Below are 24,036 nucleotides of genomic sequence, written 5' to 3'. Positions count from 1 at the left end.
GAAGATGAATTTAAATATCTCAGAGGACAGCTTGCCCACGTTTTTACGTTTCCCTGGACACTAGGCCTTTAATTGTGTGCATCCTCTTGAGACGTGATCTGGGCCTGTTGTTTCAGACTGTGTATCTTGTAGCTCTTGCCCCTTCCTTTGCATTTTAAAAGCTGACTGTACTTGTTGTATTTCAAACTGGCCTGTGAAAGGCTTCTGTTTAAATCACCAGTGATGCTGCCCGAACCCATTCTGTTCTTGCTCCAGGTCAACCATCTCAGTCTCGAGTTGGGGTTAGGAAACTTTTAAAGCCAGCTCATGATAATTAGAGTGTAATTAGTTCTATCAAAGGACCATCGCAGTTACTATAGACTTTTAAGTTTGTGAACTTCTTCTTTAAGAAGCTCTCAGTTGCATGGCTGAGACCTTGAAAAGGTTAGGACGTAGTCCCCTTGTTCCTTGACTTCGTTCTTCCTACCCTGAGATTTGTATTCTCTGCCCCACTTTCCCATTCTGAGACTCACTGGGGAGGCCCTTGATCTTTCTTGCACCTTTCTAGACACTCTGCATGCCATCTTGTTTTCCTTACTTAGTACTAGGTTTTTGAGACTTAGTTGTTTTTACTTACAAGCCTGGTTCCTTGATTTCCTCTGCTATGTAGTGTTGCCAGTGTTGGAGTGTCTGTCAGTATATTTTTGATTCCACTCATTAATGTTTTGGATGTTTGGAGCATTTGTTTGCTTTTTTGTTTTGTTTTGCCTCAGCTACATATGTGAGTGTTTATGGTATGTGACCTGTAGTACATGTTTAAAAACCTCTAGGGGGATAGTCTAGTAGTAGACTCCACACTGAGCATGTCTAAGACCCCATCCTAACTCCCAGAACCCAAAACATAAAAGAATAAAAATAGACTGTCAGTAGACACCTTGAATGGTTGCCATCTGGGATCCGCCAGCTGTCACTGTGACAAAGTACATGAAAAGTCACCTCGAAGGGAGGTTCAGAGGTCTCATCCGGGGTCACTTGGCTAGGTGTTTTTCTGTGCCTGCCTGAGGCAGAGCTTCATGGCTGGACGCGTGCTCCCTAGAGCTAGCTGTTCACTTCTCCACTTCTTGGGAGGAGGGGAAGAGGTAAGCCAGGGTCACAGTGTTCTTCAAAGCCACGCCCCCCTTGCTTGCCAAGTTTTTGCCTCCTCCCACTAGTACCAACAGCTGGAAGACCAAGCTCCGACACATGAGCCTTGCAAGAACATTCCAGATCCAAACATAACACCATGCATTCTAGCAGATGTTGGCCTTCCTGACAGCAGGATGTGCTGTACACACCCCAGCTTGCTTGTTTAGCTGTGCTGTGTTCACAGTAGATCTAGGTGTCAGTCACTTCACTTCCTCATTCTGTAGATGAAAGTAAAAACCGCTGTCACTTGTGTAATACTGGTATTTACAAGAAGCTCATCCCAGAGGTCTAGAGGAATACTAAAACCAGAAAGTCCAGGAGAAATGGAGAAAGTCGGTTACTCTTGAGAAGATTAAGGAGAGATGTATTCTCTTATAGATTCGAGCTGCTGTGATGCATTTAGGTTGATGCCCAGCTAGATGAGTGATGTGCTGAAAGGCTTCCTGAGTAAGGAAGGCTCTGGGTTGGCGTCACCCGCTTCCTGGGTTAGCCTGGAAAGCTGGGTTTGTGATTCCAGCTCCAGCACAGGTCTGATGTATCCTCAGCATAGGGGATTATTTGTAAAGAAGAGAATTTAACACGGAAACGTATAAAGTCCCTTTGTATACTGTAGTGGAGACGTGAGATGTTTTTAGATTAGTAACGATCCAGCGCACATATTCCAGACAGCTTTTGCGAAGGAGAGACCATGGGATTTGGGAGACGCATGCTTCCTCCATAGAGGAAAGAACGTATGTGCAGCCAGTGACTACTGCCAGGATAATGTGCCACGTGTACTGATTAGAAGACATTAAAACGGAAGGGAGAAATTGCTCTTTTTGAAGGAGCAAACCTCAGCTGCTTCGAAAAGGTGACGGGTCCTCAGGGTCTCTCACAGGAGATAAAGAGCACTAAAATGAGTAGCCAGGAGGGAACGCACAAAGGCTCAGTCAGCTCCGCAGCAAACACACACCGGAGGTCAGTCCACATCATCAGATTGCACAGGTCACAGGCCCAGTGTTAAGATCTCTCTTCACACTTTCAGGTGCCAGTTGTAAGCCCAGATTCAGCTAATCATGTCCCTCTCCCCTCCTTTATTTTAATCCTCTCTCTCTTCCGCCCCACCCCCATACCCCCTCCCCTCCACCTATGCTGTGTTAGGGACTGAGCCAGGGCCTGTGCCTGCCATTATGGCTTGTGCAGCACTGAGCTGTGCCCCAGGCTCTGTCAGGTTTTCCCACTGCTCAGTAATTGGCCATTCTTCTCTTTATCAATTGACTGTAAGGATGTTACAGAGAAGAAGGAGAGAGGCATAAGGTCTGGGAAAGGGTACCAGCTTCTAGGCCCTTCTCGGGTATTGCCAGCTGAGGATCCTTACTGTGTCTGGTAAGGACTCTCCAGTGCTGTCCCTTTTGGAGACTTCTTTGTATGGTCCTGTTAGAAGTGTGGACAGACATGTCAGGATGGGCTCACACAGAGCCGGTTCCCTGGCAGTAGACTGCATGAGGACCTGCGGCCTTGCCTTTTCCACAGACTGTCTGCCTTACCCTTCTTGGCTGGCTGTGCAGTCTTATCTTCTCGGAGGGGATGGGCGAGGCCTCTGCAGAGAGGAAGGTATCACAGCCCACAGTGGGCAGGGGGAGGTGGGAGCATTTTATGAGCTGCCAAAGGCAGAAAGGAGGGGGAAAGATTAGAGTTTCTGTGGTCTGCCTTGGGGCCAGAAACCATGGATGGAAAAAACAAAATTATGTATCACGATGTGACATCATTGCTCTTGTTCTCTGTCATTAAGTTTTACCTTTCTGAATCAGTGCAGCTTCTCAGCCACCACCTCCCTGCTGCCTGGCACAGCGAACAGCGTGGGATTTCTGGTGCGTAAGTGAGAAGACATTGCTGTCTCCCCCTTACCCCTGCAGTGAGTGGCTTCCCTGTGCTTTGTGCTGATTCCATCTTGGCCCACAGAGCCCTGTGTGCATTGGTCTTTTTCTGTTTCCAAAATTGACGTGTGACTCTCTGTCCTCTTCTTGTCGCCATACATGTGGCATCCTCTTATTTCCTTCCCGGGGGCCTTTGCTGTGCCCTGTTTCAGAGTGAGCACCTGGCAGCTTCAGCTGGAGCCTCAGTGACTAAACTGCTCCTCAGACTGCCTTCTTAGTGTGGTCCGGATTCCAAGGCACGCCTGTCATGCGTTGCCTAATCTCACCTAGCCTCACGTGGCTTATCTTACTCCGTAGTACATACCATTGACCTCTGTCCTTAGTCTCCTCCAATTGTTAGTGCAGGAATGTTGTCCGGCCTGTTTCACTGTCTTGGTCTCAGTACCTATATACACCCAGCCTTAGGATTTTGAATGGCTGTTTATACCTACTTGAGAAGGCACAGAAGCGGGTTGTATGATTCCATAGCTTTTGCTCTAAGGCTGCAATTTATTGAGTCAACCAAAAAGTGCTGAAGAGGCCTGTAATCAGCCATCTTAGGATGACCAGTCTAATGTTGTCCTGGCGGAGTGTGGCTTGTAGCCGTTCAAACTGAACTTAGCAAGGAGGCAGGCGAGGGAATCAGGACTTAGCCCGTGGACACCCTCTTAATCAATTTCAGAGAAGGCTCTGCTGGAGAGTAAGTACTTCCGGGAGATGTTGAGAAGGCTGAAGGAGGAAGAGGTTCAGCTGCCTGCTTGACAGAGGGCAAGTTAGTCACCAGATAGCCAGATAATTAGACTAAAGATGGGAGGAGCCGAACAGTGGGAGAAAGAACCTCGCAGGGTTCGCACCTATAACCACGGTCACCTTGCTCTGCTTCTGTTCAGCTCATTTGAGTTAAGTTGCTTAGGCCCTCTGTGACAATGAAGAGCAGCTGTGGCATTGGAGCGTGGGACGTGGTGGGCAGCAGAGGGACTGAACGGGATTGAAAGGTGGGTGAAGACCTTTCTCCTGGAGCAGTGTTGGCTGTACTGTGCTGCGCATCCATTGCGCATCCCTGAGGTCATTTGCTCCATTGTCTTCCAGACTGCACAGAAAAGGTCTCCTAATTGTCTCCCCCTCTCAGCTCTGCATTACAAACATGCCTTTTTGTCAGAGACCTTTAATTATTAATGCTTTCCCTTTTTTAAACCAAAGATTGCAATTAGAGTACAGTTTGCTGTCTATACTGAAATCACCCAAGTTGAACTAAAAGCCCCAAGCCTGAGCAGGACCCCGTTCTAGTCATGGCCTTCAGACAGCTCAATGGTTAGCGCGTGTCGCTTTCTGAAGGATTAGAGGTGGGTGTGGGCTTTCAGAGCTTGGCTGGTGAAGGCCCACGTTCATTTCTGGGTCTCTGTCTTCAGACCGCTGTCATGTAGGAGCTGGGTTTGTTCACTTAGCTTTTCAGAGCCAGACCCATTTCCAAAATGCCTGTAATGGCACTACTGCACTGAGTGACTTTGAGTTCTCTTTAGATAGTAATGCCTTTTAGCTCTTGGCATATTGCCTGACACGTAATCTGTGTGTAGTAATTATTGCCTTGTTCTCTGAGTTATCTTACAGAATTTGGACTTGAACCTTGATTTAAAGTTTTATTATATTTATTGCAGTGCATAGGATCAAACTCAGGGCCTTGCATATGCTAGATAAGAGCTCAGCTGAGGTACGATAGAAGACAGGGGAAATTAAGAGATGGGAAGGGGAGCAGAAGGAGCCCCTTCCTCAGGACTATGATTGCTCTCCCGGCCTGAGAATTCCAGCGCACTGACCAGCAAGTGCTGTGGAGGTTGTCTGTATAGAGACCTTTCAAATAAGAGTGTTAAGATAGCCAGGAGCTATGCTTAAGGCCCAAGCGCTTTTGACCTTTTCTCCTTTCTCGGCTGTGAACCTACAGTCTTCTAGGAATGAAAAGCTCCATTTACAGTAGGGGCACCGTGTGCAGCACTGGTGACCCCGACTTTGCCATATCAGGCTATACTCCTAGGCACAGTACCTCCGGCACCACCCAGTGATCTCACTGACCAAAAAGAGTGAAACATTTCTTACTAACACCTTAGAGATGTAACGTGAGAGCCACCAGATCCTCTGGATGGCTACTGTTAAGACGCTTAGATGTGACTCTTCCTTGATCCTTTGAGAAGCTCATATCCACCCTTGGTTGTGATATATCTTCTTTCCATTACACTCACGTTAGTATTAAATTCTCTCCCTGAAAAACATCTGCTTCTCTCAGTTTCATCCTGAAATTCTTTTCTGTGGTGAAGTCAAGAATCCCATCTTCACCCGAGGAGAAGTTTGTGGAAACAGCTCCTCAGGCCATTGTCTTTGAGTTGGTAGAAGCCTGCGGTAGCCAGTGGTAGCCTGTGGTATCATGGAGCTTCTTCACCAGCCACTGAGCTGCACATCCAGCCCAGACTTTGATGTGTTCATTCCCAAAATTTGATTCCCTTTCCTTGAACTCCAGAACAAAGCATAGCAAAGAGTGTTTTAAATTGGGCAGTTGGGGGTGGAGGGAGCGCTGACGGGCTGGCAGGCTGTGAACACTTACATCCTATGTCAAAAGCAGCCGCTCTACTTTCAATGTGCATCGGGTGGTGGGAACAGACTTCACCTTCGGTAGTCAGTGGGAAACTGGTGTGCAGTCATGAGCTGCTGGTGTTGTTTTGGGGGCACTTACATGGGTGTCCAGAGGTGGAAGGGATGAACTTTGCACCGTGGTAAATTTATAGCAGTGGTTCTGACCTTAAGTGTCTTTATGCAGTCCACATTTTTACAACACATTTCACAATTCATCAAAGTGAGTGTACATAAATGAATAAAATGTTTCCGTGGTAGCCATTTGCAGGTTATTTCAGCACAGGGAGTAAAACATTTCCCTTGGAAGGTATCGGTCAGCACTGTTTGCTGTCTTTATTTTATTTCTTTTCATTTACCTTGTGTGCGTGCACACCACTGTGCCCTGGTGTATGTCAGAGGACAGCTCAGAAACCCCTTCTCTCTTTCTACCATTTGGGTCCCAGTATCAGACTGGGGTCTTCGGGTTTGGTGCAAAATGCCTTTACCCGCTAAGCCACCTCATTGGCTTCCTGTTTAACTTTAGAAAGAACGTGAACTTGTCCTAGTGAGAAAGCTCCATGGGTAAGTGTTTGCTGTGCAGGTGACCTGAGATTGAGTCTGGGAACCCATGGTGAAAAGAGGGTAAACTCCTGAGTGTTGTCCCCTGTCCTCCACATGCGTGCCGCCATGCTCACACATAACAGTAAGAGTTGAGTGCCAGCGTGCTTTTCTGTCTTCTGTTCCTCCCTCCTGCTCTGTAGGACCACCTGTGTTACAGGGGATTTTGTTAGCGAGTGGAAATTTGATGAACATGTGGTATTACTTGTAGAACAATGACTTAAGCTTGTACAAGTCCTTCGTTTTAGTGCCGTTTAGAAGGAAATAAGATGGGCTGGAGAGCTGGCTCAATGCTTGAGGCACTTGCTGGTTTTACAGAGGACCCAGGTTCGTATCCTAGCACGTACATGGTAGCCCACAACACCTGTAACTCCAGTTTCAGGAGATGTAACACTTTCTCCTTGCTTCTGTGGGTAGCCCCCCTTTCCAATAAAAAACAATTTTTAAAAGAAAAGAAAAAGAGAAGGAAATATGGGAGCAAAGGCTTGGAAAATGTGGCACGGGTTTTGGGCCTTATGGTGCACACTTGCCTATAATTGTGGTGCCCTCAGAAGCTGAGGCTAGAGGATTAACTGTGAGTTGGAAGGATAGCCTGGGGTCTGTTCAGAGTTCCAGGCCAATCTGGCTTGCAGAGTGAGACCTGGTCTCATCCATCCCCAAGGAGACACGTGTATCAGTAGAGTTCATTTAGTAAAGTTGTGAGTAGTTGTGCCCGTTAAGTGGGAATGGCAGAATCCAGTCTGCATACATGTAATAGTCCAGGTGTGTTTCAATTCTAACATACTATTCAGAGGGAATGTTGTTTGAGATGCATTCTCATAACTAGGCTTCTGGTTTTTTTAATTAAATTATCTCTCACAAATACAGTTTTCTTTGTTGTGGTAGTTCCCAATAACATGTAAATTAGATGCTTGGCCTTATTTACATTTTCTGTTAGTGAAACCTTAAAATAGGAGTAAAAGCCAATCTACTGAATACAGATGTGTAAAAATATCTTGGTTCAGGGTTCAGGGTTGGAGAAATGACTCCGGTTTGGAGCCCTGGCTGCCCTTCCAAAGGACCCAGGTTTGATTCCCAGCGCCCACATGGTGGCTCACAGCCATCTTTAACTCTAGTTCCAGGGGACCCAGTGCCCTCTTCTGACTTCCACGAGCACCAGGCATGCAGGTGATGTACATGAGTCTGTGCAGGCAAAACACTCGTGCAATAAGTACATTATGAATATTAAAAACCATAATATCAGTTTAAAAAGTCTAGGTACAAAGTAGACTAGAAAATAGGAGTATTTGAGTTCTTTGGAATAGTAGCATGTGTATCCTTTTAAAGTACATAGCCTCCCCTAAACAAGTGGTATAGTTCAACAGTAGTCTGTCTTTGAAAGTATTTTAACATCCCCCTTCCATTTTAAATATAGTTCTAAAATTGCTTTTTAAATATTTTCATAAAATGGTAGCCCAGAAGTTCAAATGCATCAATGTCTGGTGAACAAGGATGGGATACTGAGATTCTACTCTGGTTTTGATTTTTTTTTCCTTTTCAGTTTTCCCCCCAGTATTTGGCAACATGGTATGCCAAAATATGTGTTTTTTTTTAATACTATTTTTCCATTACACTTTTGCTATTGAGGCTATTAAATGTGTTTTCATTGGATATGAAGGCTGTGATTTTCATCAGTAAATACCTTGGTGGTCTTGGTCTTTAGTAAGTCTGTCTTACACATTTGACTTAAGTTTAGGGCTGGGACTGGAGCTGATTGCCAGGGTCCAGGGACAGAGGAAATTCAGTATCAGCTAGTCAAGACGATTAATGCCCAAGATTTGTACATCAGGTGCTGGCAGTAGGGCTAGCATGATATTGCGTGCTTAAACATTTGTTGAGTAGGAGGTTGGCTTATTTCATGAAGTTTGCTGGAGCTTGGTGCTCACAGTGGCTCAGAGCCAGAAATGGAAAGACCTTCTTCACCTTGATGCTCAGCCTAAGTAGCGAGCTGCTTCCCCTGGACCAGACGGTCTTCCTGGGCCCTGGGCAAAAGCGAAAGTGTGTCTGTGGACACAGACACAGTGGCTTTCCAACCAGGCAGAAAGAACGCAGCCGTTATTAACAGTGGAGAATGGCAGGCAAAATTGAGCTATCTGTGAAGAGGAGCTATTTCTGGCTTGAGAGGAGGTGGTTGTCTCGAGGGGAGATCAGAGTGAAGCTAGAGGATTACCATGCCAGTGGCCCTGCAGTTGCTGTGTCTGTCCCGGGTGGGATCCCTCTGAGAACGCTAGGGTAGGGGTGGCAGTGACAGTCAGTTAGGGCTGAGATCTTCTCCTCCTCCTCCCTGTCTGTCACCACTGTCCTGCAGTCCACTAGACTGTGCAGCTGTTGTTCTGAATAACTGATGTATGATGGGACTTCCGTGATACAGTTTTTCTTAACGTTTTGGTGTTGGGGATATCTTCCAAACTTGTCACCAGTGATCTGTAAGGAATGTGCAGTACGAATGTATGGGAATGACTTCATTCTACCGTCCTGCTTTGGTCTGAGCCAAAGGAACACTAGTGAGTCTTGTGGATTCCTGTGTGCTTTGGAAGTTTCAAGTCTGAGATGAAACACAGTAACTTGGAAGACTATAAATAGAATTTTGAGTAGATTGGTTAGAATATAGAATAGATTTTCTGGCTATCAGAAATTACAAATGAAAGGAAATGATATTTTAATTTTTAATAGCAAGTAAATTGTAGAGGAACTGATTAAAGTTATTTTTTTCCTAAAGAAGGTAGATCTCATTTTCAGGGTTCTTATACAATAAAAAAGAAAAATTTGTAGCTTAAGTGTTCGAGGGAATGTGAATAACCTCTCTATTTTAAAAATGTAAGTTTTTATTAGCATACTCCACAGACCAGCAGGGTTTGTGTAGTTCCACACAGGCATACAGGGTGTGGACCAGGTCAGCTGCCCCACAGCCATTTCCCTCTTCCCCATGCTTCCCAGCGTCTACTGACCACAATTCTGTAGTGAAGTCTGCCTTTGAAAGCTTCCTTCAACGAGAGAACATGCTGTGTCCTTCTATTTGTGTCTAGCTTATTTCATTTAAATCGACACACGTCAGCTCTGTCTGTTTTGCTGTCAATGAGAAGATCCCATCCTTTATGGCTGTATGCTTGGATATAGGTTTGTAACGTTTTTTCATTCATTCGTATGGGCATGTACAACTTAGCTATTGTGACTATTGCAGCAGTAATAATGAGCACGCAGATATTTTATTAGTCTTTTTTAGGAACCTTCTTGTTGTATACACACAGCATATTATACTAACGTATAATAAGAATAGAAATCTCTTGATTATCGAGTTGATACCTAAACAGTTCACAGGCTGAGTCTGTGATAGTCTGATAAATTGTGTGTTACGACCATTTCCACCTTGACCATTAGGAGTGTTGTTTGGTGGGCTCAATCTAACCGTGGGTTCATGGTTATTTTTTTACCTTAGAAAAATGCTTACTTTGTTATAAGTCCTCATTAATTAAATGTAGAACAGAGGCTTGTGTGTGTTAATTTAGACTTTTTAGACAAAGAGGGTGTGGCAATTGTTAGAAGCAGACAGAGCACCTCAGTGGGTGTATCAGTTTATCTGTGGGGCCAGACAACCCCCACTCCACCTCAGTAACTTTCCAAGGTGTTGTAATGCACTTTAAGGCGATGGTTTGGTGAATTACAGAAATGCACAGAAATATAGTTTATATTCTTTAGAAAGGATAAAATGTTGACATCCTTTATTTCACTGACTAATATGAAATCCTGCTTAATACTAATCAGGGGATTCCCCCGAGCATTTGAGGCCTGTGTGAGGCTCTTGACTAAGGATGAGGGACAGAGGTTGAAGAATGGTCATGGTTGCTCTTTGACACAGGCCTTGACACTTCACCTGCCTCAGACCTAGTTAGTGCCTGTAGCTTCCTTCTGAGCTTCCGTCAGATTAAAGCCTCGCGGTGTGTCAGATCGTTTCATTGACATGTTTGAGGAACAGCTCTTAATGTTTCACTGTGTTGTGTACGTGTGGCATTTCCATTATGGAGACTTCATGCCTGTCTCCTTACAGTGTGCTTTCAAATTCCTCTATCAACAGTGTACTTGACAGCCGGGCCTGTCAGGCACAGACCTTTAATCCCAGCAGGGACAGGTTGACATCTGAGTTCGAGGGCAGCCTAGTTTTCAGAGTGAGCACCAAGACAGCAAGGGCTACATAGAGAAACCCTGCCTCAAAACCACCACCGCCACCACATGTGTATTTTGCAAAGTGGCTAAAGCAGTGTCGCTTAATGAGTATGAGGATTTTGGAGTGAGACGTGAGTTGTGCCGGGCCACTTTCTGATGCTGCTGATGGGCACATGCTTTGCAATCGAGGGCTAGTTAGCTCCTTCTTGAATTATTGTTTTAGTGTGTTTAGGATAGGGCCTGGCACAAAATGTGTATGCTTTCTGTTTTTGCCCAACTCAGTTACGACTTCAGATTAGATTGTCTGGTTTCCTCATTTACTTTGTAAATGTGTTACCTTTCTTGCTAGCCTGGCTCTTGTGCATGCAAAGTTATCTTTATTGAATTGGGACATTTATTTCAACTGCTTGAGGTCTCGAAGAAGATACATGAGCTGGTAGTTGGTATATCTTTTGTTTACGCCGAAATTAGAATTTCTGTCATGGGAGGCCTGTTGTGCAGGCATGAGTCACTCTATTGGTGTCTTTAGAGTACATCGACACAGCTTTCTTTTAGTTCAGTCCAGTCTCTTCTCTTCTCCTTTTCTCTCCCTTTTGATTTCTCTTGTCTCGGGTTTCCTGTGTCTGGAGCTGGCCTCAAACTCTTCCTCCTGTCTCCACCCTGAGTCCCATGCTTACAGGTGTGCACCATCATAACTAGTGTATGTGGTGGTAGGGATTGAACTCGAGATCCACCTGCCCGTTGCCAGCCTCCCATCCCACCCCCCTGGAATTAAAGCAGTTGAAATAAATGTCCCAATTCAATAAAGATAACTTTGCATGCACAAGAGCCAGGCTAGCAAGAAGGGTAACACATTTACAAAGTAAATGCCTACCTTACCCCATTGTTCTTTATTTAAGAGGCACAGTGTCTGTTAGATGGTTTCTTACATCCAAACAGTGACTTTTTCTTTATTAAAATTATTTTTCTTTGGACTGGAGAGATGGCTCAGTGGTTAAGAGCACTGGCTGCTCTTCTAGAGGATCCAGTTTCAATTCCCAGCACCCACAAGGCACCTCCCAACTGTCTTACGTAACTCCAATTCCAGGGTACCCAACACCGACATGCAGGTAGAACACCAATGCACATAATTTTTTTTTTTTTTTCAAGACAGGGTTTCTCTGTGTAGTTTTGGAGCCTGTCCTGGATCTTACTCTGTAGACCAGGCTGGCCTTGAACTCACAGAGATCCATCTGGCTCTGCCTCCCGAGTACTGGGATTAAAGGCATGCACCACCACTGCTCGGCTGCACATAAATTTAAAATAAATAAAAGAAGATTTCTTCTTATTTATTTGTTTGTTTATTTATAGACAGGGTTTCTCTGTGTAACAGCCCTAGCTTTTCTAGAACTCACTTTGTAGACCAGATTGGTCTCAAACTCACAGAGATACACCTGCCTCTGCCTCCTGAGCACTGGGATTAAAGGCGAGCGCCACCACTGCCAGATAAAGTTTTTTTAGGTAGTGAAGTTTTCTCTTTTTCTACCCTGAGGCAGATCCCTCTCCCCCACTTAGGAGTGAAGGGTTTCTTTCGGCTTCTAGTTTAAGTAGAATGAGTCCATTCTAAGAGCGGGGCAACAGGCAAGGAAGGCATGATGGCAGGAAGAGGATGCAGAATCCTAACAGGAAGGCCCGCCCCCAGTGACTGACTTCCTCCAGCAAGACTCCACAACACCTTCCCACATACCACCACCAGCTGTAGGGTGGGGGACATTTCCTAATCAAACCACAACATTCTGTCCTGATCCTGTAGGCCTGTGACCCTCTCCTGATGTGAAATGTGTTTATCCAACTTCAGAAGGCCTTGTGATCTTGCAGAGAAGTCTTCTGAGGCTCAAGACTTCCTCTTCACTGTGACCCAAGTTCCCGCTGGGGTTCTGACCATCATCATGGGGAAGACATGGCAGCAGACAGGAAGGGCATGGTTGGTTGTAGGAACACAAGGCCATTTTCTTTGTTTTTTGAGACAATCTCATGGAGCCCAGGCTGGTCTTAGAAACTCTGTAGCAGAGGAGAGTGTTGGATTCCTCATCCTCGTGTCTCCATCTCTGTAGTGCTGAGATTCCAGGCGTGTGTCACCTTGCCCAGCTGAAGAATACTTTATATAGGAAGGGAGAACAGGTGCTCTGACCCCACCTTCCCACAGGGTTTCTCTCTGTGGCCCTGGCTGTCCTGGAACTCTATCTGTAGACCAGGCTGGCCTCAGAGATCCACCTGCCTCTGTCTCCCGAGTACTAGGGTTAAAGGCGTGTTCTATCATTGCCTGGCTTATTTACTTATTTTTAAAATGAACCTACTTTTACTTTGTGTCTCTAAATTTAGTTTTTGTTTGCTTGTTTGTTTTTCGAGACAGGGTTTCTTTGTGTAGCCCTGTCTGTCCTGGAATTAGCTCTGTAGACCAGGCTGGCCTCGAACTCAGAGATCTGCCTGCCTCTTCTTACTGAGTACTGGGATTTAGCACCTTTTAAAAGTGATCTGTGTGTTATTTTTAGCTAATTGATGCATTTAAAATATTGACTTTCAGTCCATTACTTTTTTGATGTTCATATTGACCAGTCCAGTCTCTATATATGGTTCCTGTTTGCTGTGGCCTGCTAGTCTTTGAGAGTGTGCTTGAGTTTGGTATGAGAAGACACTCTTGTAAGTGTCTTGACGCAGACCTGAAATCAGTTAACCATTTTCTTAAAAGTCATTGTTCCCTTGAGTGGATGTGTTATTCATGCAGCACATTTGGGTCACCAGGAGCAGCCCTTGATCCTTGCTTGAGGTTTTTTTTTTTGTTTTTGTTTTGTTTTGTTTTTTGTTTTTCGAGACAGGGTTTCTCTGTGTAGGTTTGCGCCTCTCCTGGAACTCACTTGGTAGCCCAGGCTGGCCTCGAACTCACAGAGATCGTCCTGGTTCTGCCTCCCTAGTGCTGGGATTAAAGGTGTGCGCCACCACCGCCCGGCCCTTGAGTTTTTTAAATGAATGGCCTCAAGAAGTCCGTGCATGCATGGGTGTGTGTGCATGTGCAGTCTGGTTTGGAAGAAAAATACTCTCTGTCTTCGTTTCTAAATTACATTTTAAGGAACAAGCGTCAGGGCTCATGGGCCATAGCGTGTGTGTGGAGGTCAAAGGACAACCTGCCAGAGTTGGTCCTCTGCCTCTGCCATGTGGGATCCAGGTTGTCAGGCAGTAAGTGCCTCGTGTGTGTGTGTTGAGTCATCTGACTGTCCCAGAAAATACCCTTAGAGTTATCTGGGGGACATTTCTAGTCCTACCATCCCTTTTCCTGTCTTGGTGTGAGTTTATCACTAACATTTATAGTGACCCCTTACCAGGGCTATAAAAATGGCCGAGTCAGAAATTAATTTGTATATGCAAGTAGAACACTTTTCTCTCTTTTAGGTGCTGTAGAGTATTTTGATAGTATGTACCTTTTTTTTTCTACTTAAAAATAGCCTCTAATTTGACTGAGATTTTAATAGTATCACGTAAATTTTTCTGCTGTAAATACATCATTGAAAGGCTGGTGTTGGGGCTCGTGGGTATAATTCTCAGGAGAACTGCCATGACTTCGGTGCCAGTCTGCACTGCACTGTGCTACGAGCCAGCTTAGATACCGTGTCACCAGCAAAACAAAATAACAGCAAATGAGTGTCTTGCTTCATGCCACGTCTCCAGCCCACAGAGAAGATGACAGAGGAAGAGGGAAGTTAGAAGAGAGACATTGAGAGCATCAACTTCCTTTTTTCTCCCTAAATAGAAAGCTAGCACTTTTATGCACACCTGAAAATGCCATTAGCCTGACAGGGTCTTGTGACTGTTGTGTGGTTAAGCCAACTGTGCTGGGCTATCTGAGTCGCTGTGCTTACTTTCTTCCACATATTGAATGTACCACCTGGAACTCGTGTTTTTCCTTTCTCTTACATTAAAAAAGACGATTATTGTAAGTGCATGGGTGTTTCGCCTAAATGTGTATCTTGTGCACCAGAGTGGTACAGTGCCCACAGAGGCCAGACGAGGGTATCAGGTCCTTTGGAGCTGGAGTTAAAAATGGTGGTGAGCTGTCATGTGGATGCTAGGAATCCAACCTAGATCCTCCGGAAGAGCAGCCAGTGCTCTTAACCATTGAACCATCTCTCCGCTTCCTTTTTGTTACATTTATTTTTCATTTTTTATTTTCCTTTTGTTACATTTTAAAGGATTATTTCCTATTTATCTCATTACATTCATATCTTCATTGTAGGTTAATGGTTTCTTTTTTGACCGTGGTTGATCATAATTGGTTTGTATCAGAAGGAATCTCTGTTTGGACTCAGCTTGGACTCTCAAAGAAAATGTGATAATTATTTTATATGTGGCTTAAAAGAATCTCTATAAGGACAAGGAATTTCTGCTGGTTTGGGTTCCCCTCACCCCCATTTAGAATGGATTCTCTCTTGGACAAATAGCTCTTTCTGAACTTGGCGATGAAACTTCCTCTTGGGACTCTTACAGAAGGGCTCTGGCAACTGATTCATGCCTTGAACTTTCTTGGAGTCGCCTTATTTGTCTGCACAGTCTGGAGCCCCAACTTCCTGGTCCCCCGAGGCTGATTGTAACTGGAGTTGATCTGGGAACAAATCTGAAAGGTTCCCTGATGACTGAAATAGAGCAGTGTCTACTTAGACTTCTTGACTTTGTACTATAACCATATCTTTATCTGCAGTAATGGCACTCTTTCTGGTGAAGACAGGTCTAAGTGCTGAGCCTGGTGGCGCATGCCTGTAATCCCAGTACTTGGAAGGCTGAGGCAGGAGGATAGTGAAATTGAGAGCAGCCTGGACTCATTAAAATAACTCGGTGTTTTTGATTTATTTCCTTTAAAGGCTCGCCCAGCACTATGCTGCTCCTCTTCTGTAGGCGACAGAGAAAAGAGGAGAGAGGGGCCTGGATGCTTTTCCTTTCTTCCTTTTCTGTTTCTTCTAAACACTCTCAAGTGAATAGCCTAAGTGACTGTCCAAGAACAAAGAGAAGTTCAAGACTCCGTGCAGACTCCTGCTTATCGAAGCATTGCAGGTCTTTGTTCAGTGTCTTAGTACTCTTCACCCTACCTTAAAGCATCAAGTAGAATATTCAGATCCTGTGCCCTGAAGACTGTGAGTCAGATCAAGTGGAAAGGAGGAGATAGTTAAAATAACTGTGAGGAGGGCAACAGGGCGAGTGGTGATGGAGAAGGAAGCTGTGTGGCTGGAGGCTGATGGTGATGAGCTCTGGTCTGGTAGGTGCCACTGTGCTGTGTGGAAGCAGGGCTATTTCATCCAAGCAGATGTTCCTGTATCTTGTCCTGGGCGGTGGCTGTAGAGTGCTGGAACCATATAGCCAGTTGCATTCCTATCTCATTTCTTATAAAACTCATGGTCATTTGTGTGTCAGTTTATAAAAGCATGGATTCGGACTGAGATCATTCTGGAGTGAATCCCAGCTCTGCAGGCTGCCATTGTGTGACCTCCCACTTTGTTTTACCTCTGTCTCAGTTTCTTCATGTTCTACATGCTGGAATAGTAAACCTTCCTTATAAATGTCAAGCGTGGAATAAATGAGACGATAAATGTGAAATAGTCTAGATCCTGCTTCTCTCTCACCGTGTCAAGGTTGGAAGCCGGCAGAGCACTGCCCCGGGGCAACAGTAAGAGGCTGCCAAGGTCTCTGTCTCCTGCTTCTGCCCTAATTCAGCTCAGCTGCTTGTCCTTTTGGATCTGTTTCCTCTCTGAAGCAGTGCTTCCTCCCTCGATAGCCTTCACGGCGGTGTTCCTTGGCATGTAAGACAGAAAGCCTGGCCTGGCCTAGGAAGACTTTGGAGGTTGGCCCGTCACTGTCCTCCTAGGGAGCCAGTTACTTCATTTTCCAGCCCGTACACTCAGCAGCAATGTCCTCTTACTGGTGAAATGTCAGCCCTTTGACAGCATCAACACGGGGTCCACTTTGTCCTTGCTGATATCTTGGGTCCCCTACATTGTAGGTTTTTGCGTTTTCTACCTTCGTGGTCTGTTACCATGAGTCTGATAAGCATCCTTGGATCCCTCCTCCCTCTTGACATGCTTGGGAATCTGACCTCAGTCACACCAGTTTCTCTTTAGTGCTGCGGCATCCGGGAGGAGACTGTCCTTGACACTGTGTGTTCACCAGCATCCTGTCCACTATCTTACCAGTCCCTCTAGGCATCCCTTTTCCTGAACACTTGATACCAAAATTGTCCACGTAGTACCTAGTATTGTACATCAGGACAAAATTCTCTCCCTCATCCCGTATTCAGAACCGTTAGTCTGTATACATATTTGTCCTTTTCATCTGCTCCGAGGAAAGTTCACAGCTGGGTCACAGACATTATGGACACACCTATTTCTTCCTGTTTTAATAGGTCCCTAACTTTGCCTGGCAGTCCTGTAATATTTTATTGATTAATACTTCTATTTTTCATGAGGTTACTTCAGACTTTTATTCTCCTCAAAATGTCCCTCTCATTTTATTATATATTTGTAGTAGATGACCTTGGCATCAGAGATAAAATAGAGGCTGTTATGTCTGTCCTCACTAAAGCTTTGTGATACCAGCCATGAATTTGAATCCTTGGTTATCATTTAAGACATTTTGTGGCCTTTAGCAAGTTAGCCTGTAGCCTCATTTTCTTTGTCTTTATCGTGACTATGGTAACAGAGAAGATGTCATGTGTTTAGTTGGTGATGGGCACAGTGAATGTCAGAACTGACAAGAGGGCGGCTTTGTGTAAGGAGGATCAGCCACATGTTAGGGGGATGCTGAATTTGGAACCTGAGGAAAATCAGGGGTGAATCACAGAAGTTATCTGGGGGAAACGCTTTCAGGTAATGTGATTATAATATAAACTAAGAGAGGGAACTGTATGGGATCACAGAGTGAAGGAGAGAGAGTAAAGAGCTTGATGTTTCTAAGTGGAGAGATATGGACTCTGTTTTGTTTTGTTATATTGGTTTTGTGAGACAAGGTTTCTCTGTGTAGCTTTGTGCCTTTCCTGGAACTCATTCTGTAGCCCACCCAGGCTGGCCTCGAACTCACAGAGACCTGCCTGCCTCTGGAGTGCTGGGATTAAAGGTGTGTGCCACCACTGCCCGGCAGATGTGGACTCCTTTTGAGACACGCTCTCACTGTGTAGCTCTGGCTAGCCTGGGATTTGCTTTGTAGACCAGGTTGGCCTCAGACTCATAAAGATCCACCAGCTCTGCCTCTTGCCTTCTGAGTGTTGGGATTAAAGGTGTGCACCACCACGCACAGAGGAGATGCACACATTTTTAATTGCCTGTGTAAGTGCCATCAGAAGATAGTATTAAACTTTTCAGTGAGAGATTGTTAATTTCGACAACCTCTTCATTATTCCTCTTACCCATTTTCATGGGGCAGGCAGGTAGACTGTTCTACATGCGAATCTCATTCCTTTACCTAGTTGGCTTAAAGTCACGTCCCAGCTGCGCCTGCCCTTAGTCTGAGATTCAGACCCTGTAAGGTTTGTTTTCCTCTGTCATGATGCGTCAGCAGTCAGCACCCTCTGCTGTGCCCACCTTCCCTTTTACCACCTCTCTCTGTCCTCCTGCGTCCTCAGGTCCCCTCTTGTCCCACTAACCGTCTTAGCGTCAGTCATCCCTCAGTTTCACTTCTTCAACATGGCACTTCCTGGGAGTTGGAGAGCTTGCTTCCTGTGTAATCATGAGGACTACACTTAGGATCCCAGTACCCACATCACCTGAGTTAACCAGCTGGACATCATGCACATGCTTGTAACTCCAGCTTCCAGGGATCCAGTGGCTCCTCTGGCTTCTGCCCATGCACAGATGTGCAACCCCCCCCCCCCCAACTTGGTAGGCATATACTCTGACAGACACAAGCACTGCTTATGAAACGTTGTGCTTGTTCCATCTACCTCATTTGCAGGCTTTAGCAGGACCTCAACTTCCCAACTCACCCTGCCAACCCTGTGGGTTAGTGGCCCCTCCTGTGTATTGCAGTCTACCCGTTTAATACCTTCATTTCGGTTTCTGAATGCCAAGTTCCAGATTTCAGTTTGTGTCAGAGAGAGAGAGAGAGGAGAGAGGGAGGGAGGGAGAGAGGGAGAGAGAGGGAGAGAGAGAGAGAGAGAGAGAGAGAGAGAGAGAACACGAACGCGCGCGCGCGCGCACACACACACACACACAAGAGAGCGCTTGTCCTTGGAGGCCAGAAGAGAAAGTGAAATCCCTTACAGCTGGAGTTACAGGCAATTGTGATCTGCCTGGTAGAGTGCTAGGAACCAGACTCAGGTCCTTTGGAAGAGAAGCAAGTGCTCTTAATTATTGAGCTGTCTCTCCAGTTTTCCTAAACATCCTTTACCACTGATAGCTGTTTCTAGAAAAATCTAAAAGGTAGGATGGTTTTGTTAGCAGATAATTCTGGAGAGGAAATGTTCTTCACCTGTGACAGTACCAGTTATTTTACTGTTTTGCCCCTAAAATTCTATATATAGCAGTTTCATTGATCCCTCCCTTCTATGGATATACTTATATCCATCTATATCCCAAAGATATCCAAGAGATTTGGAACATCTGGTTTTAGGGGAGAGAAGAGAGTTTTTGTGTGTGATGGGGTCTGGCTCCTGACTTCTCCAGCTTAGTTTGGATTTCTTAGTGCTACTTTCATTGTTCTCTGTTCAAAATGATAGGTTTCTGAGAGCCTGATTTTTGTTGAAATGATTGTTTGTATGTTGTATGAACTTCTTTTGATGAGACAGATCATATGTCTACTTACTCCATATAGGACTTAACGACAGCTAAGAAACGATTCCACCCGAGTAGAGCGTGGAGCATGGGCTTTTGGGCATGGGTGCTATGAAAAAAAACCCCAAAAACCTCTCCTATAACAGTTAATTATGGCTACTAATCCTGGGGGATCTTGTTTGCCTCCCAACAACTGTTAACCATCTATAAGACTGTGAGGAGGCACTGGTGGGGGTGGGTGGGGGTGGGAGGGGGCTTCTAAGCTCCTCCCCCAGCATCCTTAATGGTCTTTAACTCCTTAGGGAGGGGAGGGGCTCATGAGGCCCCTCCTCTCAGTTCTTAACCATCTATAAATCCTTGGATGGGGCGGGGCCTGATGAGCCCCTCGCCCAGGTGGTGTTTGTTAACTGCATGAAAATCCTGGGGAGCCTTGTGAGCCTCTCCCTACCAGCAGTTGCTAACTGTCTGCAAATCCCTGGTTATGGGCAAGGCCTTGGGAGGGGCAGAGCCTTATGAGCCCTACCTAACCAATTGTTAACTCTTAGTAAATCCTTGGGGAGGAGAGGCATCACAGGAGCCTCTCTAATGCTTAGTGGGAAGTTAATGGTGGACTTAGGCAGGTCCCTGGTAGTCATCTCATGAGAGTTCTAGAGGGCACCAGCCATGCTATGAGAGGATAGCATTCCACAGCATCACCTTTAAATTTCAGAAGTTCTTAGTATCCAGGAATATGTCCAAAAAATTCTGAATATATTATCACCATGTTTATTTCCATAGAAGTCAGCAAGATAACATGATTCAGTAGTACTGAGAAAGAAAAAGAAATTGAGGTTGCAAAATAGACATCAGCTATGGAAGATGGTAGACCACCAGATCATTATTCTGGCATAAATAACAAGAAAGAATAAAAACCCTATTCTACCTTTCCTCTAAGAACTCACTTCAAAGTAAGCAGGTAGCAAATTGGGCCTTTATTTCTGGTGTTTTCAATCACATTGCATTTATTTTCAGCACTTGACTTCTTATTTTAACACTTGTTTTACATAGTTTATCTCATTGTTCTTACTTGATTGTGCATATGATTCTGTGCCTGCTACGATTCATAATTATTTTAAATTCCTTGACTTATGGTGCCAATATTTGACTTGTCTCTGGGTCTGTGGACTGTGTTCTTCCCTGGTGACAGTTTGTCGTGACTGTTTGGAATTCAGCCACGTTTGTGGGCAGGGGCAATGAAGGCAGACGGCATTTATTCTGAGAAGTGGGTGTGGCTGTGACAGTTCCTCAGGTTGTCAGGCTAGGTTCAACTGGAGTGAGTCCGTGAGGGTTACGGGTTTGTTGTTTTGTGGCTCTGGTGCCTTCATTGTCTTATCAAGCTAGAAGGTTCTGATGCAGCCTCTTTAGTCTTTCTTGAACTTGCTTGCACATCTGTATTTCAGAAGGGGTCTCCCAGGCTTCGTTTCTTCCTCGTGGTAGAGTGCCACTGCGGCCGTCGGGAAGCATTTAGATTTGCGGTGGTGGGAATTGAACCTTCTCTATTGTTCTCGACCAGTGGTGGATTTGGGCAGGCTCAGTTTCTCTCTGTAGTCTGCTTCTCCTTTGTTTGTAGGAGACCTCTGTTCTTCCCTTCCAGGATAGCAGTTTCCCACAGCAGTTAGATACTGTTAATAATTTTGAAGGAATTTAATGAGAAATGTTTTTATATCCAGTATTAAAACTAATGGGTTCAGGATCTTTGACAACTACATGAACTTTTTGAAGTAGACTTCACTGCTTCTATGAACTTCCTGACATTTTTATTATTAACTACTGACATAGTTTTCAGTAAAGAAGATGAAGAAGAATGGTTGTTTTTTCACTACTCTGAAGGAAGTTTGTCTTTAGGTGGGGGGTGATGGTAATAAACTAAAAATCAACTCTCCACGTAAAGCAGAGGTGTGTGTGATTGGAGAGTGTCCTTGTCTGCATGATAGAAGGCCTAGTGTTAGAATTGTAGTGAAACCAGACCTTCGAGGTGGAGATCGTGAAGACTCCCAAGTTGTAAGTGATACCGATGTGGTTTTATTACAGTAGCAAGTATAGCAAAGGAAAGAAAAATGTTTAAAACTATGGACACATTACAAATATTCACAGTTATTTTTGCTTATTTCACACAAGTATAACCAGTACTTGCATAGGACATTTCCAGCATCCTCACACCATACCCCAGCATCCTCACGCCATACCCCAGCATCCTCACACCATACCCCAGCATTCTCACACCATACCCCAGCATCCTCACACCACCATACCCAGCATCCTCACACCATAGCCCAGCATCCTCACACCATACCCCAGCATCCTCACACCATACCCCAGCACTATCCCAAGTTCATAGCATTTGCTATCATTAGTTCATTTAATTCTTCAGGTTTCTTATACCTTCCTTCTTCCTGTCTCTTTAGATCAGTTGAGGACAAGCTGGCTTCATTGTATTTCTGACCCCATCATCACCAGTCTTTTTGCGTTTTGCTGTAATTAAAAAATTGTTTTCAGGGTGGGCGTGATGGTGCACACCTTCAATCCCAGCAACGGGGAGGCAGAGGCAGGTGGATCTCTGAAGCCTTGTCTGCAGAGCAAGTTTCAGGACAATAAAAAGGCTATGTAGGAGACCCTGTCACAAACCAAAAAACTTTTCAGCTGGGTCTGCTATGATACACCTGTAATTCCAGCGTAGGGGAGGCAAGGGCGAGAGAATTCCAGACCAGCCCAAGCTACACAGCTACTCAGTCTCCTTCCCTCCCTCGTCCCCCTCCCTCCCTTCTGCTCTCTCTCCCTCCCTCTCTTTCTCTGTCCTTCTCTTTCAAAGAGTTGTTTTCATTTTTCTCCCTCTTTTCTGATACATGTTCTTCAGGATTCAAATGACTGAGTCCTTTCTGAAAAGCTTCCTTCTTCACCCCGCTTCCTTCCCAAGCACCCTCTCATTCCACCTCTCCTTAGCCTGAGCAGAGCCTTCAGGAGTTACTGCTCAAAGCATACAGCACGCTTTTCTGCTCTTTGTATCCTTTGCGTTTTTGCTAAGGATGATTTCCAAGCAGTGAGTTAGAGTCAAAGGATATGGTTGTGGGTTTGGGCTCTCTTCAGGAGGTCCGTCATGTTGCTTCCCTGCAGTCTGTCACCACGTTTGTGTGTCACACAGTGCCTGCTCCATGGTATGCTTGCCAGTCTCGGGGTATTCCTCACTATCGTCCCCCAGTCTTTGTTAACCTTATGGAAGAGACTAGATTGCTTTTGTGTTTCTTTCTTAAGAAGAGATTCATTAACAAATTCCAAATTTTAAATGTAAAATTTGAAAGTATAATGTAACTAGAAGAAAGAATATGCCTACAGTATTTTTAGGTATGACTCAAGGCTGCAATAGAGAGATACTTGACTGTATAATGCTTTAAATATGGACATAACAAAAAAATTGAACTGTGTATATTTACATATACAAACAAATGAAACTGTCCATTTTAATACACATTTTTTGCAGTAAGAATAGTTGCAGCAAAAGATTTTTAAGCTACTATATGCAAAAAAGAAATAAAGTCATGCTAAATTAGAGGTTCCAAATGTAATTTTGTACTTGTGAGAGACCATTCATTTTAAGGTAGTTCTGATTTTGTTTGCTTGATTTTTGTTTTTGTTTTTGTTTGGTTTTTGGAGACAGGGTTTCTCTGTGTAGCCCTGGCTATCTTGGAACTCTCTCTGTAGACCAGGCTAGCCTTAAACTCACAGATCTGCTGCCTGCCTCTGCCTCCCGAGTGCTGAAATTAAAGGTGTGCGCACCAGCGCCCAGCCTTGTTTGCTTGTTTTAATGGAATAGTTTTCCCACCAAACTTGGAGAGCAAAGCAGCTCTTCAGTGCTCTTTATAGAATCCATTGTTTAAATGGGATTACATCAGACTGCCAAGCTTCTGCCCAGCAAAGAAAACTGTCATCCAAAGTGAAGGGACAGTCTTCAGTGTTTGCCAGATTCCTCTGACAGAGTTGATACCTAGAAAATAGAAGGACTCAAAATAGCAGGTAATTCAATGACAACATGGGAAGGTGGTCTGAAGAGATGCCGCAGACAATACATATGCAGTAAAAATAGTGCATTCAGCGTTAGGGAAATGCAAATCACAGTTGTGACGTCATAGTACCTCATCTCAGTTAGAATGACTGCTTATCAGAAGAACACAAATACAGCAAATGCTGAAAAGAACCTTTGTACACTGCAGGCCGAAATGTAGAGTAGAGTACAGCCACCCAAGAAGCAGTGTGGAGGTTCTTCAGAAAGTTAGATAGAGCCACTGTGCAGTACTCTCCCCTGACTGGGTCTGTATCCAGACAAAATGAAGTAGGCACACAGATGAGAGAGATACTTGCACGTCCAGGCTTAATTCTCTCTCGTCTCAGCTGCCATGTGGAATCAGCCTAGGTTCCTGGAAACAGAAGAATGGACAGAGAAAATGAGACATACTTGCCAGCATTAGTGTTTGTCCATAAAGAATAACGAAGCCAGGTTATTTGCAGAGGGATGACTGGAACTGGAGAGCACTGTGTTCAGTGAACTAAGTCAAACTCAGAAAGACAGAAACTGAGTGTTTGCTCTCCTATGCGGAAACTTGAGGCAGAAAAAAAAGGTGACTTGAAAGTAGGGAGGGGGGTGTGTAGCAGAAGGGTAGAGGAACATGATTGACACACAGTGATATAAGAATGTTTGGGATTGCCACAGTGGCTCCCACTAAGTTGTACAGTTAATAGGTATT

The sequence above is a fragment of the Peromyscus eremicus genome, chromosome 16_21 (genome assembly GCF_949786415.1).
Source record: "Peromyscus eremicus chromosome 16_21, PerEre_H2_v1, whole genome shotgun sequence".
NCBI classification, from domain to species: domain Eukaryota; kingdom Metazoa; phylum Chordata; class Mammalia; order Rodentia; family Cricetidae; genus Peromyscus; species Peromyscus eremicus.
This window is presented reverse-complemented; position numbering follows the sequence as displayed.